At 40.5% G+C, this 13,849-nt stretch overlaps 1 protein-coding gene across 4 annotated transcripts in view; it reads left to right on the top strand.

Annotated features, from left to right (window-relative positions):
• LOC120545967 (A-kinase anchor protein 2) overlaps window positions 1-13,849 on the top strand; it is a 93,252-nt gene that overhangs the window by 32,461 nt on the left and 46,942 nt on the right. The gene's annotated exons all lie outside the window — the stretch shown is intronic.

Below are 13,849 nucleotides of genomic sequence, written 5' to 3' on the forward strand. Positions count from 1 at the left end.
ATGTGATTCTGTGGGCACTTCCTGCGTTTGTGTCTCTGGGAGGAGCTTCCTGATTCCCATCAAGCATTGCTGCGAGATAGTCATTTATTCCCCAATGAAGTGGGGGCACGTGATCATTATAGCTGTGAATAAAGTACCAGCCAGCTCTTGCCATCCTTGCTTTGTATACTCTGCTGTGAGTGTGTGTTTTACCTTTTCTTCTCAAAGACAGGACAAGCATTTTGGGGTCATGTTTATATATATATATATATATATATATATATATATAGAGAGAGAGAGAGAGAGAGAGAGAGAGAGAGAGAGAGAGAGAGAGAGAGAGAGAGCAGTATAGAGAAGATCCATTAGAATTAACAGTGAAAGCAGATGTGAAATAAAATCAAAGTCTTGTTATGTTAACTGAACACCATGAATGAATGAGTTGTGTTCACTGTATGTGTATTAGGAAGCAAAATAAAAGTGCACCATGCCTGCGCTATGGTGGACTAGTGGCTAATTGGCGAGCATTGTTCTCAATAGACAGGTACTAGATTATATCTTAAATTCCCACTTCAAGAGTATTTCTCTTTGCATATCACCATGTATTCATGTACTAATAAAGAGTAAAGATGTTCGATAGGCCCTGGAAAGATGCTCACTCTGCCTCAGGGGCGTCGGACAGGGGGGGGGGAAAGGGGACTGAGTACCAAGGGCCCTCAAAAAAGATGGTATGAAGAGCTGTGGATGCAGGGAGGGGCCCATAGAAAATGCCTTTCTACAGGGCCAAGAATTTTGTGCTACGCCCCTGCTCTGCCTAATAATGTATGCATGGCCAAGAAGGCCCTTAAAAGTTCATTAAATGCCTGGGAAATGAAGGCAAAAAGGAAAAGCCTCTGAATGGGATTTTTTTTCTTTCGCTTTGTGTTTTTTGGCAAGACAGATAGCAAGAACAGCCTAAAGTGGTAGAAACTGCACCATGCAGCAAAGAGTAGAGGAAAATATGAGGGCATAAGGCACGCAGATTTCTGTCAGTTTAAGCAATGGCAGAGAAGTTCATCACCCAACATGCAGATTCATTATTTCATAGCTCACGTATTCGAGAGATGGGGATCAGAGCACGCTCCGAAAATTAGGCTCGTGGCAAGTCTCGGGGGTCAATTTGGCATCCATGAGTCCGGCACGCGCTCCACCTCCTCATCTATCAAATCTCACCATGAAAGAGACTCTGTTAACCTGCAGCTACTGTAGCTTATCGCCAGCGCCGCAGTAACATCAACATCACACTTTGTCAGGAACACCAGGATAACATTCGCTCTGGTACAAACAGAACAGCACAGAATGGTCAAAGAAAGAGCATTGTAGACCGAAGCACAGTTGTGATTGTAGAGCGTGAATCACTTCATTCAGCTGCTGTTGAATAGACTTGTTGTCCGCTACTGTTTTTCAAAGAGGAGAGTTTGTAGTTTGTGGTTTCAATTACCTTACAAAAGCAATTAAGCCCACAAAGATGATTCTTTACTGTGCTACGCTGACATGTGGTTTTGGTCTGGTTTCACTTCTTTTTTTTTTCTTTTTTTTTGAGAGAGAGTACATAGTGTCGCCAAATGCTTCTTTATTTAATCAGAGACAGGAAGCAGAAAACCAAGTAAAGAAAAAGAATACATACAGAAAAAATACAGCTTCAGTACGCACAACCACAAAACCATCCATTATTGACTTGAAAAATGTCTCAGTTTTTGACAAAGTTGGTGTCCTTTTTTTTTTTTGGTATACATAAGAATAAGTAATTGCCTTTTCAATTTTTGCTAATGTAAATATGCATATACTTTATCAGGCCTCTCCAAATGATATCAGTTATCGGCTTTAAAACCATCCACACTCATACACGATGTCAGGTCATGTTCTCCACAAAACCGTAAACGTTTAGCAAAGAGCGGATAACCTGGCATATGTCCTGCATGTTTATACATAAGCAATGCAGCAGAAGTCATTCTTAAGCAACTACCATTGTGAACCAGGGTCTCAGATGTGGGCTGAAAATTGCTTTAAGAGGAGCTCAGCTGTCTGGGATTAAATTCTCGAGGCTTTCAGAACACAATTTGTCTCCACTGGGTAACATAAAATCACAGAGCACATGTGTGGGAATCTAAGGAGTGCCTTCAGTCACACAAATCCAAAACCTGAAACCCTTTAACAACACTATTTAACACAAATAACTATAAAGCATCACTCTGGAGTGAAGGGAAACTGTCTTCTGTGAAGAAGTATCATTCACTTGGGTCGGATGTCTTGCTGTGAAGGTGGTTAATATTTCTACTGAGATGTTTTGAACAGGACAGGACACTGACAGAGAGCTCACGCATGTGTGTGTGTGTGTGTGTGTGTGTGTGTGTGTGTGTGTGTGTGTGTGTGTGTGTGTGTGTGTGTGTGTGTGTGTGTGGGTGTGGGTGTGGGTGGGTGGGGTGTGGCATCTATATTTACACTCTGTGGGACACCATCCCAGAATATCCTGTAACCCGGGCGACTGGAGTCTTTCCAATACTGATAGAGACAGAGGTGAATTGAGGGGACGAATATGGACACTGCATTATCTGTGTGTGTGTGTGTGTGTGTGTGTGTGTGTGTGTGTGTGTGTGTGTGTGTGTGTGTGTGTGTGTGTGTGTGTGTGTGTGTGTGTGTGTGTGTGTGTGTGTGAAGACAGAGAAACAGAGGGAGGGAGAGTAAAGCTATAATAATGTGTAAACATGGATTTCCATGAAAACTCCACCTACCTCCACCTATAAACATTTCGGAAATAGATTCCACTGCCCCGTAACTAAAAGCGCAGAAGCCTAGATGTCTTGTCCCTCCCACTTGTATGGCTGCTACTAACACATGCACTGGTGGACATTTTATTGACAGAAAGTGACAAAGACAAGGCAGCAGCTCTTTTATGGATGCTCGTATCGTTTCATGCACCGGAGGACACATAAACAAGAGTGAAAGAAAGAGGAGAAACAGCTGTGTCTGTCTTTGGAGAGAAAAAATAAGTGCTACTGTGCTTTAAATGCGTGAAGAAAGAAGTGGAAAGAAGCTACAATAAAGGACAAGCGTTCCTTCAGATTAGCCGTACGATTATGCAATCTTACTGGAAAACTTTGAAACAAAGACAACAGCAGTGTCTTTGTAAGTGCTGCCTGCTGTCGACTTTAAACTGGAAATCACATAAAGTGACGGGGAGGAGAAAAAAAAACAACAGTGCAATCTTTGTACAGGCTATTCCATACAAACACCTAAGGCCATTGAGCTTAGAGAGCACAGAGAAAAAGAGAGATTAGAAATAGATGCAGGTTGTGAGGTAGTTGTCCCCTGTTGTAACCCAACTTGAGGAAACACACAAAGTGACAGAGCAGTGAAGAAAACAGCAGCCATTGTGCGCAGGAGCTCACTTTGCAGAGGCTGAGAACAAACAGACGGAAGGAGACAGAATGAGAGAGCGTGGCGGCTGCAGTGGTAGTTTTACAGATATCCCTATCATTACACGGACAGGCTAAGTAAACAGAAAGAGGGACATACAGCAGCAAAAGGCCCAATAGTGGCACTGGCCCGGCCCCGTGCCCACACCATGCTACTTTTGGGTTATTGCTTGTTTCATGTTGCCCAGACAGCTCCATGCAGATGCAGCCATCATTGTAGAGGAGCCATGTGGTTTTTATACAGCGTGTCCTAACCCAGCTACAGGACAACTCAGAGCAGAGCCATTAGGAGATGTTTAGTTTTGTCTTTTCCAGAAATCAGAAAGTGTACTATCATTTAGGACGTGCATGCTTGTTTTCTCAGTGAGTTCAATTATATTTTGCAGTGTTAATAAAATGTAGGCCACTGCAGCAAGATGGGCCTGTGCGTTTGCAATACTCTATACTTAAGCTCTTTATTTATTTACTGTCCTCAACATGTACTTATAATGTACATATTTCATATTTAGTAGTCCAATACAAATGTATTGGACTACATTTGTGGGGACTGTAAGTAGGTCTAAATGCATAGCTAATAGCTTCCTCAAGTCTCTGCTGAGGTGGCAACATGACTTAGACCTACGAGACAGAGACAGCTTTCCGCTGTTTTCCGCGGTGTCCAGTTTTTGTGCTAAACTAAGCTAAGCTAACCAGCTGCTGGCCTGAGCTTCAGACATGAGAGTGGTAGCTATCTTTTAAATTAACTCTCGGCAAGAATGCAAATAAGCGTATTTTCCCCAAAAGTTGAACTATTCCTTTATATTTATTGCTATCATTTAGTTACATATTCCCACAGTGATCTCTATTCTTTCTCCTGTCAATCCTAATTCCCTTGCTAAATCCTTCTGCTGCAGTGATCCTATTCCTCTACAGGAGATCAGTAAAGTTTGATCTAATCTTGTCTAACTATCCCATCAGTTACCCGACCAAGAAAACTCAGGTCTAAACTGTACTGAAGAGACAAATGGAGTGTGTACAGTAGGAGACAGGAGGTCCAGCAGGCAGTCCGGCAACAGCTAGTCTAATATCCTTCGCATTCCACTTCCGGATATTGCTCCGGTGCTGCAGGAAATTCCGCCGGATGCATGTATTTTCTGTTTCTTTCCACTTTCTCTGTTTTGGAATTTTAAATTCGGTGGATTTATGAGGACTATTGTTAACTGCTCCTGAGATCTCTGCATGGTAAATTGAGACAGCTAGCTAGACTATCTGTCCAATCAGATTTTTCTCTCGCATGACTATTTTGCAGCGGCTCTGTGCGCAGTTTAGCACCGCCCATGAGGATTCTGATTGGTTTAAAGTAATGCCATTGGACCAGAGCACGTTTTCCTCACATCCCCGAATGCTGTGTGCTTTGGACGAGGGCAAGTGCAAGACTATGCAACAGCAAACTATACTTATTGCAACAAGCCCATTGAAGTGCCCTATATCGTGTTACATAACGTTCTAAGAATATTTGTCTTTTCCCTCACAGTGGCAGTATGAGAGCACAGCGTTTTTAACTGACCAGAAAAGTTTGAGGCAGAAACTATTTTAGCTCAGGTTGAATGCTGCGGTGGAAACAAACTGCAGAGACCTACATTGTACCGAATCAAACTGCTTTAAAGTCCAGAATGAGTCAGTAAATGTGACATAGTTCAGACCAAGGATAGACTATAGATTGAAGAGCACAGCACAACCATGATTCATGTTGGACGTCTACTGTAGATAAAGTCAGATCCATCAAAGCCTCCTGTTTCTTTTTAGTTCTCCACCAAAAGCCCCCCGATTACAAAGAAAAAAGTGGAGTAAGAACACACTTGGTTCATGTTCCACATCTGCAAAAACCAAAACCATTTAGCATTTGGCATCTATCTTGATGTCAAAACAAATCTTTTCACGGCCAATAGCTTGAACAAAAAACACAAATGTTTTGTCATTCCTCAGGGACACTGGAGTGTTTGTGATCTGTCTTTTATCATTGCACACCCTCCTTTTGGGTTATTTTACAGTCTCATAATTTAAGCCAGGTAAACTATTGCTCTCATTTAAAGTCAGTCCAAATGAGAAATACATACAGTGCATGAAATACACAGTAAATTCCCTGGATCCTGTTTGCCTTAGGGTGCATTTAGTTTGACGTTAACTATTCTTTTGTTAATGTTACAGTAGAGCAACATATGATTGTGACATTATAGGGCGCAGATGCATTTTTATGTATTTAATGAGAGCTGTAACAGTTGAATTGGACTTTTTTTTTGGACTCTTGGTCAGACAAAAGCTAGACGTCTAAAGACTTTACCTTGAGGTGTCAGAAACTGCGACAGCTGTTTTTTTTCCCGCTATTTTGTGGACTTTTCATAGGCTAAACTATTAAGTGATTAAGTAAAAAAAAATAAAAATGATAGACAGATAAATCAAAAAGAAAAACGCAAGATTCAGAAATCACAAACATGTACATAGATGCGTCTTTAATGAGAGTCTCACAGCCTCAGACCACACTGTAGAGTGCTTTCAATGCAATGAACGGAAGCCTTTTATAACACAACAGCGCTTCTCAGGGACTGATCTAGGGCTCAAAGACAGCTCTCCTATCAATCAAACACTGTGGTACTGTATAATTATTCAAACCCACTAAATGTGCTATTAACACCTTCCCAAGTCCCTTTACTTAAAGGTCAGTAAAGAAAACACAGTAGGATAATAATACACAGTTGCTGCATACTGTATGTGCGCATAATAACAGAGGTGAAACATAATAAAGTGCTACTTCAGTTTGTAAGTACTGACATTCATAGTTCCTCAGTGAACTATAAGAATTCCGTATTTAGGTGACATTTATCTCTTCTTAAGTCAATTATAACTTTAGAACAATATTAAGTTATAAGCATGTACCTTCTACTGCCACTTCTAATGGAGTAAGTTGGGTGTATAGAGTAGTATCCATTCTGCTTGCCCTGTCATGTTGCCTACAGTGCAGCCTGTAATTTGCCTCGTTGTACCCTTTAAACTGTAAACAATGATATAGATCAAGACTTGGGACAGAGAAAGATAATATATATATATATATATATATATATATATATATATATATATATATATATATATATATATATATATATAGTATCTGTGCTGTTAATCATTCATGATCAAAGTAGAGAGGAACAAAGAACTGTATGCGCTCCTTATGTGAAACGGGAAGAAGCAGACTGCCGTATGACAGCATATAAATAAATAAAAACTGCGTCAATGTGCCCGCATGTATCAGGGACAGGATGTGTGTGTAGTAGTTGTGTGTGTGTGTGTGTGTGTGTATGTGTATGTGTATGTGTGTGTGTGTGTGTGTGTGTGTGTGTGTGTGTGTGTGTGTGTGTGTGTGTGTGTGTGTGTGTGTGTGTGTGTGTGTGTGTGTTTTTTTTTGAGCTAAACCTGCAATGTAAAACAGCAACTTTATTAAAATATTATTGATAGTATTAAAATACTGGACTGGCCTCAGTGTTGACCCTTCTTGTTTAGCTTCACTGTGGTTCGTTGAGCTCTTTATTGATTTTGAAAGTGGTTGCGGTTGAATGTGGAGGCCGGTGATGTTCATTGGCGTTGTGATAAATCTTGAAATCATTACTGGTATCACATCTGTAGGAGGCTAGTGCTAGAAGAACGTGAGAAAAGTGAGCCACATCAGAGGATGCATTTTTCAAAACTCCCCGCACTGAAGCTTCTTCGATGGCACTTTACTTTAACCCCCTCATTTAGCATTTAATAGCAGTATATGAACATTTAATACATGGTTTATAGCCCATCATAATGTAGTTGTAGGCAAATATAAGGAAATGTTTGAGTGTTCATCAGTGTACAGTATTTGTCAACAATTACAACTGCTCCCATGAAGACATATTTTATATTAATGCAACTGTGCATTACTAATGTCATTCATTTTCTGTTTATACACCAGCCCCCACTTAATGGATGCCCACAGAAGGAGTTCTAGTTGTTGTCAAATACATTAATAACAATTGAATCTGCTAACAACTACATTATTATAATTATTAAAGGAGTATTGCTTATAAATAACTAAATAACTAGTGAACTACAATTGGAGAAAAGTAAAAAAAAAAACAAAAAAAAAACAGTGTTGTTCTTTTGCAATAAATCTTGATTGGACAAATTTACATGTTAGGTAGGCAGGGAAAATGAGCAGAGAAAGAGTCAAAATTGAACTGCCCGAAATAGATTTAAACTTCAGCAACTTCCCTTCATGGACTGCTTGGAAAAACTGTGGCTCTTTGGCTCCGCCCACTAAGGTTTTTTCATCCTCCAAGCAGCTCAGAGTCTTGAAAGCGTACTAGAGAAACTCCAGGACCTGGACCTAGAGAGCTCCAGACCTAGAGAGCTCCGTTCAACCACACAGCACACAAACAGTATCACGTATGAATACACAATGTGGTTCGACTTCCTCTCTTTCTTTCTGTCTCTAAATCTCTGACAGTCTGTGTACACATAGTCAAGCACACACACACACACACACACACACACACACACACACACACACACATCCACCACACATAAAACCAGATGTCAGCTCTTCCTCCTTCTGTATGATGTGGAAAGCAGTTGCTGCCCACCCAGGCGTATCCATGGCAACAGGCCTGCGGTTGGTTAACAGGGCGTGACGGTGACATCACTGGTCTCTTTCAGGATTGCCACAGAGATAGTAACCTGCCAGGGACAGCAGTATAAAGAGAGGACGAGGAGGAAGTTGAGGGGAAGGCGGGACGGTGTGAGGTCATGGCCTCAGCTCTCTCGCTCTCACACACACACACACACACACACACACACACACACACACACACACACACACACACACAAACACTTTGATTATGTGTTTAATAGATTTCTGGTTTTGCAAGTCTAGACATTTTTATATTCATAGCTGTTATAATGTATCGCAGGGGTCTTCAATGTCCCAAGCAAGCCAAGGACCCCTTAACTTAAAGAGAGCAGGGACCCCCTGCTACATATATTGTATAAAATGAAGTTGCATATTAAATTGGGCCTACAATTTCGTGTAGCGCTGCCTAAAGCCTTTATACATATCTGTTTTGCATAGAATACTAAGCTTTTAAAAAAGCCTTTTAATTGTTGGCATGATTTTATAAATCATGTTTTAATTTTAAAACATACATGTGGCATAGTGAATTCTTAGGATGAACTGGATCTGTGGATGGCTATCTTAGTGACTGCCTTACCTATAGGCCAGTAAGCCTGTCCTCAGTGGGGATTTAGATTTGCTAAAAATATGTTGAATTCATGTTAAGACTTTTAAATTTTTGAAAAGAAAACGTACAAAAATTTACAATAATTTGGACCCCCTGTTGATGATGCTTTATAGTATTTAATTCTGTAACAGTGCATGCTCTAAAAAGGCCCGGGACGTCATGAGGAGTAAAGCAGGTCGAGACATTGAAGTAACATCTGGTGATAGGTAGGACAGTTAATTATGTTTCGCCCTTTCCGGAGGATTTGTAGAGTCCGTTGATAGCAGGGTTTTATACCATAGGAATGGTCAAGAAAATAATCCATCCATCATGCTATTTCTTTCATTCTGTGCTTGCAGTTTTGGTCATGTTTGAGGTTTGATCACTAGAGGGAGCCAGACACAAATATGACCACGGCAGGGGGCGGCGCTGACACATTGAAAGACTGTCCAGTGAAATAGTCTTTTAGAAAATGTTGCCTTTGTGGATCTTCATTGAGACAGGTGTTGATCCAACTTCAGAATATTCTTTTAGTTTGTAGTTTGCTGTGGTGTTTTACATGATGATGTAGTAGCCTATTTCATTCATGATTTGTGTACTGTGGATGTTTACAGGGGCGTAGCACAAAATTCTGGGCCCTGTAGAAAGGCATTTTCTATGGGCCCCTCCCCGCATCCACAGCTATTCATTCTAGCATCTTTTTGGGCCCTCCTCACATGAGGGCCTTGGGTACTCAGTCCCCTTTTTCCCCCCAGTCTGGATGTTTAACTGTATGCCTTCCTCCTTTCATACTCACGTAGTTTCTACTTTACTTCCCATCCTTGTGCACATCCACTTCTTACATACTCTTTCTATCAACTCATTAGGTATCACTGACTTAGTATGAGTCCCTGCAGGAGCATAACAGTGATATTAGAGAGGTTTATTATTAGCTGTAACCTGTCATTCTCACAGAGAGGATTTAGATTGATCAAAAAAAATGTATTTATGATTACACAATTTATTCTAGTGTTTTAAGCAATTGACAAGGAAAAAATGCAGAGTACTTGAAGTACTAGTGATGTAATAGGATGAGAAACCTGCGTGCTCCTCCGGTCACAAATTTTCTTCTTAACTATTTTGGCATTACCTCATGCGGCTTACAGGACGCAGAAGTAAAATCCATTTCCCGCCAGAAATGGGGAAAAAAGGAAATGAGATAGGGAGGAGAAGAGAGGAGTAGCCACATGAGAGGCAACGGGGTGCAAACATCTGCTACAGAGCGAAAATACATAGGTGCCGGTTAAACAAGACCCAAGGAATTTACAATCTCCAACCCAATGGACAGAGTTACGGACAAACACTTTCCAGCAGGTTGTGTTTGTCCAAATGAAATTGGGAAAGAAAGTATATTTCTTCCTTCGTCCTTCAATATAACCTCTGTAAAGTAGGATAGTCTGACCCCAACATATATGTGAAAGTATGTAGTGTGTCTGCAGACCATTGTCATTTAAAGTGATGGTTCGGAGGAATTTACCCTAGGGTCCTTTGCACCATGACCTCGAGCCAAACACCCCCCCAGAAGCTTTTTTCACCTGGGTCTAACATTGGGCGAGTTAGCCTAGAGTAGCGTTAGCCGCTGAATAGCTTAGCGCAGCATGGACTCACGTTATATCTCGTAAATGACCCCACCTAATACGCCGAAATGATACCAAACTTCTACACTAGTACAAATAGGGCGTTATACAAACGAGAAATGGAAAGTTTGTAAGTACACCAGAAGTTTATGAACACTTTCCTGCTGGCTTCTGCTCTCTGTTGCTGCTGCTGCTACCTGCAGTTAGACGAGTGCTTAGGGACCATCTACAAATTACTACACCGAAAAGAGTTACAACAAAAATATTTATTAATTCAATGATTAAATAAGGTAATGTCTCCAAACTTACCTCAATTATTACTTGTCTCCTGCTAGTTATATTACATCACTTACTTTAAAAAATAAGTTAAATTAAAAAATATTTTTGTTGCATCTCTTTTCGGTGTTGTAATTTGTAGACGTCCCTAAGCACTCGTCTCACAGCAGGAACAACAACAGCAGAGAGCAGAAGCCAGCAGGCAAGTGTTATTTACATAAACTTCTGGTGTACTTACAAACTTTCCAATCCATCGTTTTATGAGTGCATAACCTATTTGTACTAGTGTAGACCTTTGGTATCATTTCGGGCATTATTAGTGGGGTCATTTACGAGATACAAACGTGGGTCCATTAGCCCCGCGCTAAGCTATTCAGCGGCTAACGCTACTCTACGCTAACTCGCCCAATGTTAGACCCAGGTGAAAAAAGCTTCTGGGGGGGTGTTTAGCTCGAGGTCATGGTGCAAAGGACCCTAGGGTAAATTACTCCGAACCATCACTTTAAGCACCATAGTTTTTGTACGTGTCATAATCACTGTATAAGTATAACAGGGTTAGGACAGATTGATTCTCAGTCATTGCATGTTTTTGGGGCACATAAACTTCTTACATTTCTGAGCAAACTGACAGCAACCTAACTTGTAAAGGCACAATATGTTCAGTTTATTCAAAAGACACATTTCTGCCATTAACTCCTGTCTCATAACTGTCTGCAAACCATTCACCATCATCGACTCCAGATCGTTTCCCATCTCTGCTACTGTGATGATACACATAGAAGTCAGTATTTTTTTGTTTACTGGAAGATTGATTAGCTAAAAGTATCAACACAATAATCACAGTAAGTACATTCAGACACATCAGCTTCATGTAGTCTACAGCTTAATATTTTGGAAAGATATACATTGCTTTACGTCCACAGTTCCACTCAGTTCTTCCACACATGCTTGTGGCCTGCAAGGTGTGCAACACCTAATACTCAAAACTTGTCTGACATACTTGATGTAGCGAGGCAGCACAGCGCTATAACTCGCCAGCACAGCTAATCGCAGTTATTCCATCAAAGCAAATTGGTTGATAATTAAATGATCAAAACCAATGATTGCTTTGCCCTTAGACCTGCCTGCCCTTCTTCTGGTCCCTCTCATCTCTCCTCCTGTCTTGTCTTTTTCTTTTTGCCGGCTGACGCTGTTTTCTTCAAATCGATCATCGTTGTCAAGCGTTTACTTCAGCTAATTTTGCACACGTTACATTGCTGTATGAAAGTCTTGTCTGGATTAGTCTACAAATAGATTTCAAGTAGTCTACTTACATGAACTGATTACACATTGTGGTGCAGTCCTTGCAACTCAGTCCAAGGTTGGGTAATTGTTTCACATACTGTACCTGCAAGGCTAGAGTTGAATACAGAATGTACAGTCCAGCATTACTGTAGTTATAGATAACCAGTGTCTCAGACCACAAGATACATTCAGATATTAAAATACTTTAAAGTTACTCAAGAAAAGGTAAGGGTGCTGAAAGTATCATCATAAGTATCATGGCTGTAATAAGTTACTTTCACTTACTTAATTGCCTACTACAATATACTATAGATATGACAAAATGAATGATTAAGTGGCCAAGCTGCTATCAAGGTCCAGTCTAACCTGGACAATACACTCTGATAAGATGCTGGCTCTCTTCAGAATTGACATTGGGGTTAAATTAGTTTTCCTGCATGTTGCTGTATTTGTTATATTCTTAGCGTAGCAAGAGACAATACACTTTTGTTTTTGAATACACAGACCCTTGAATCCTCTGATTTCAAGTAACTCTGAACCACTGGTGGAAGAAGTATGCAGATCCTTTACTTGAGTAAAAGTAGTAATACCACACTGTAAAAACAAATACTCTATTACAAGTAAAAGTCCTGCATTGAAAACGGTACTTAAGTAAAAGTATGGAAACATCATCAGGAAAATGTACTTAAAGTATTAAAAGTAAAAGTGCGCAATGCAGAAAAATCCTCACATTTCAGAAACCGGAAACGATCCAAGCTGTTGTGTGTTTAATGGTCTAATCATTTCAGCTGGACTTGTAGGCCGTTATATTGTTGGGTAGTTTAATTTAGAATATTAATAATAATAATAATTAATAAACTACGTGTGTTTTGTGTGCAAAACTCTTAATTTGTAAAGTAACTAGTAACTAAAGCTGTCAGATTTAAGGTGCTCTAAGCGATGTTGGGTGACGTCACTTCTTGTTGATTCAATTCAGTTTTATTTATAGTGTCAAATCATAACAAGAGTTATCTCGAGACACTTTACAGATAGAGTAGGTCTAGACCACACTCTATAATTTCCAATGCCCCAACAATTCCAGTAATTTCCTCAAGACCTTTGACGTTCAAAGTATTGTAAAAACAAAACGGAGCTTTTACATTTTATACTGCGGAACATCCCAGTACACCACAGCTTCCTTAGTGTGCATGCTTACTGCTCTGCTGCCCCCAGGGCTCTCTTGCAAGAGATGACCTGATTACTGTAAATAAATGAACCATTTTATACCATTTGGCTAAGGTTTCTGAGGGCATGCATACCAATGAAGAAGGGTCCTCAGTCAACAAAGCTTTGAAAACAAGTATTTCTAGGGCCACAGTATACAGTGTTCAGGTAGCTGTCCAAACCTCAACCTGCTGAAGATGAACTTGAGTAGGAACACTGGCAGATGGTGAAGTGATGAGTGCAGACTTTGTGGATTTGTTTCGTCAAACCTGTAGCGATCAGAGCCAAAGCACCAGGTTTTCTGGCAAACATTAAAGACACAATCTTTGATCTTGTTAGTGCCAGCTCCCTGTTCACGGTTGAACTTGGCCCGTTCACGCTAACGACCTACGCGCTCATGTTTCTCTTAACTGCTTTGGATAAAATGTCTCTCAAATGGTAAACGGTGCAGTCAGGACAATGTGTACTGCACTTCTAGTGCTTGTTCACCCTTTTGATTCTGGAATACGGTGGGAAGAACGACTGTTTGCGGTATGAACATTAATATCTCTTTTACACGCACATGCTCACAGACACTGACGCACAAATTCCTTGCATCCCAGAGGAGTTTATTCTGAAGTATTGTGAGTGCTGGCAGTGAGTGAGGAAGCAACCCTGGTCCTCCTCCCAGACTGCTTCCTAGAATTGTTGCAACATCCATCTATTAAAATGTGTGTGTGTGTGTGTGTGTGTGTGTGTGTGTGTGTGTGTGTGTGTGTGTGTGTGT

This window comes from Perca fluviatilis, chromosome 17, assembly GCF_010015445.1.
Source record: "Perca fluviatilis chromosome 17, GENO_Pfluv_1.0, whole genome shotgun sequence".
In the NCBI taxonomy this organism is placed as follows: Eukaryota; Metazoa; Chordata; class Actinopteri; order Perciformes; family Percidae; genus Perca; species Perca fluviatilis.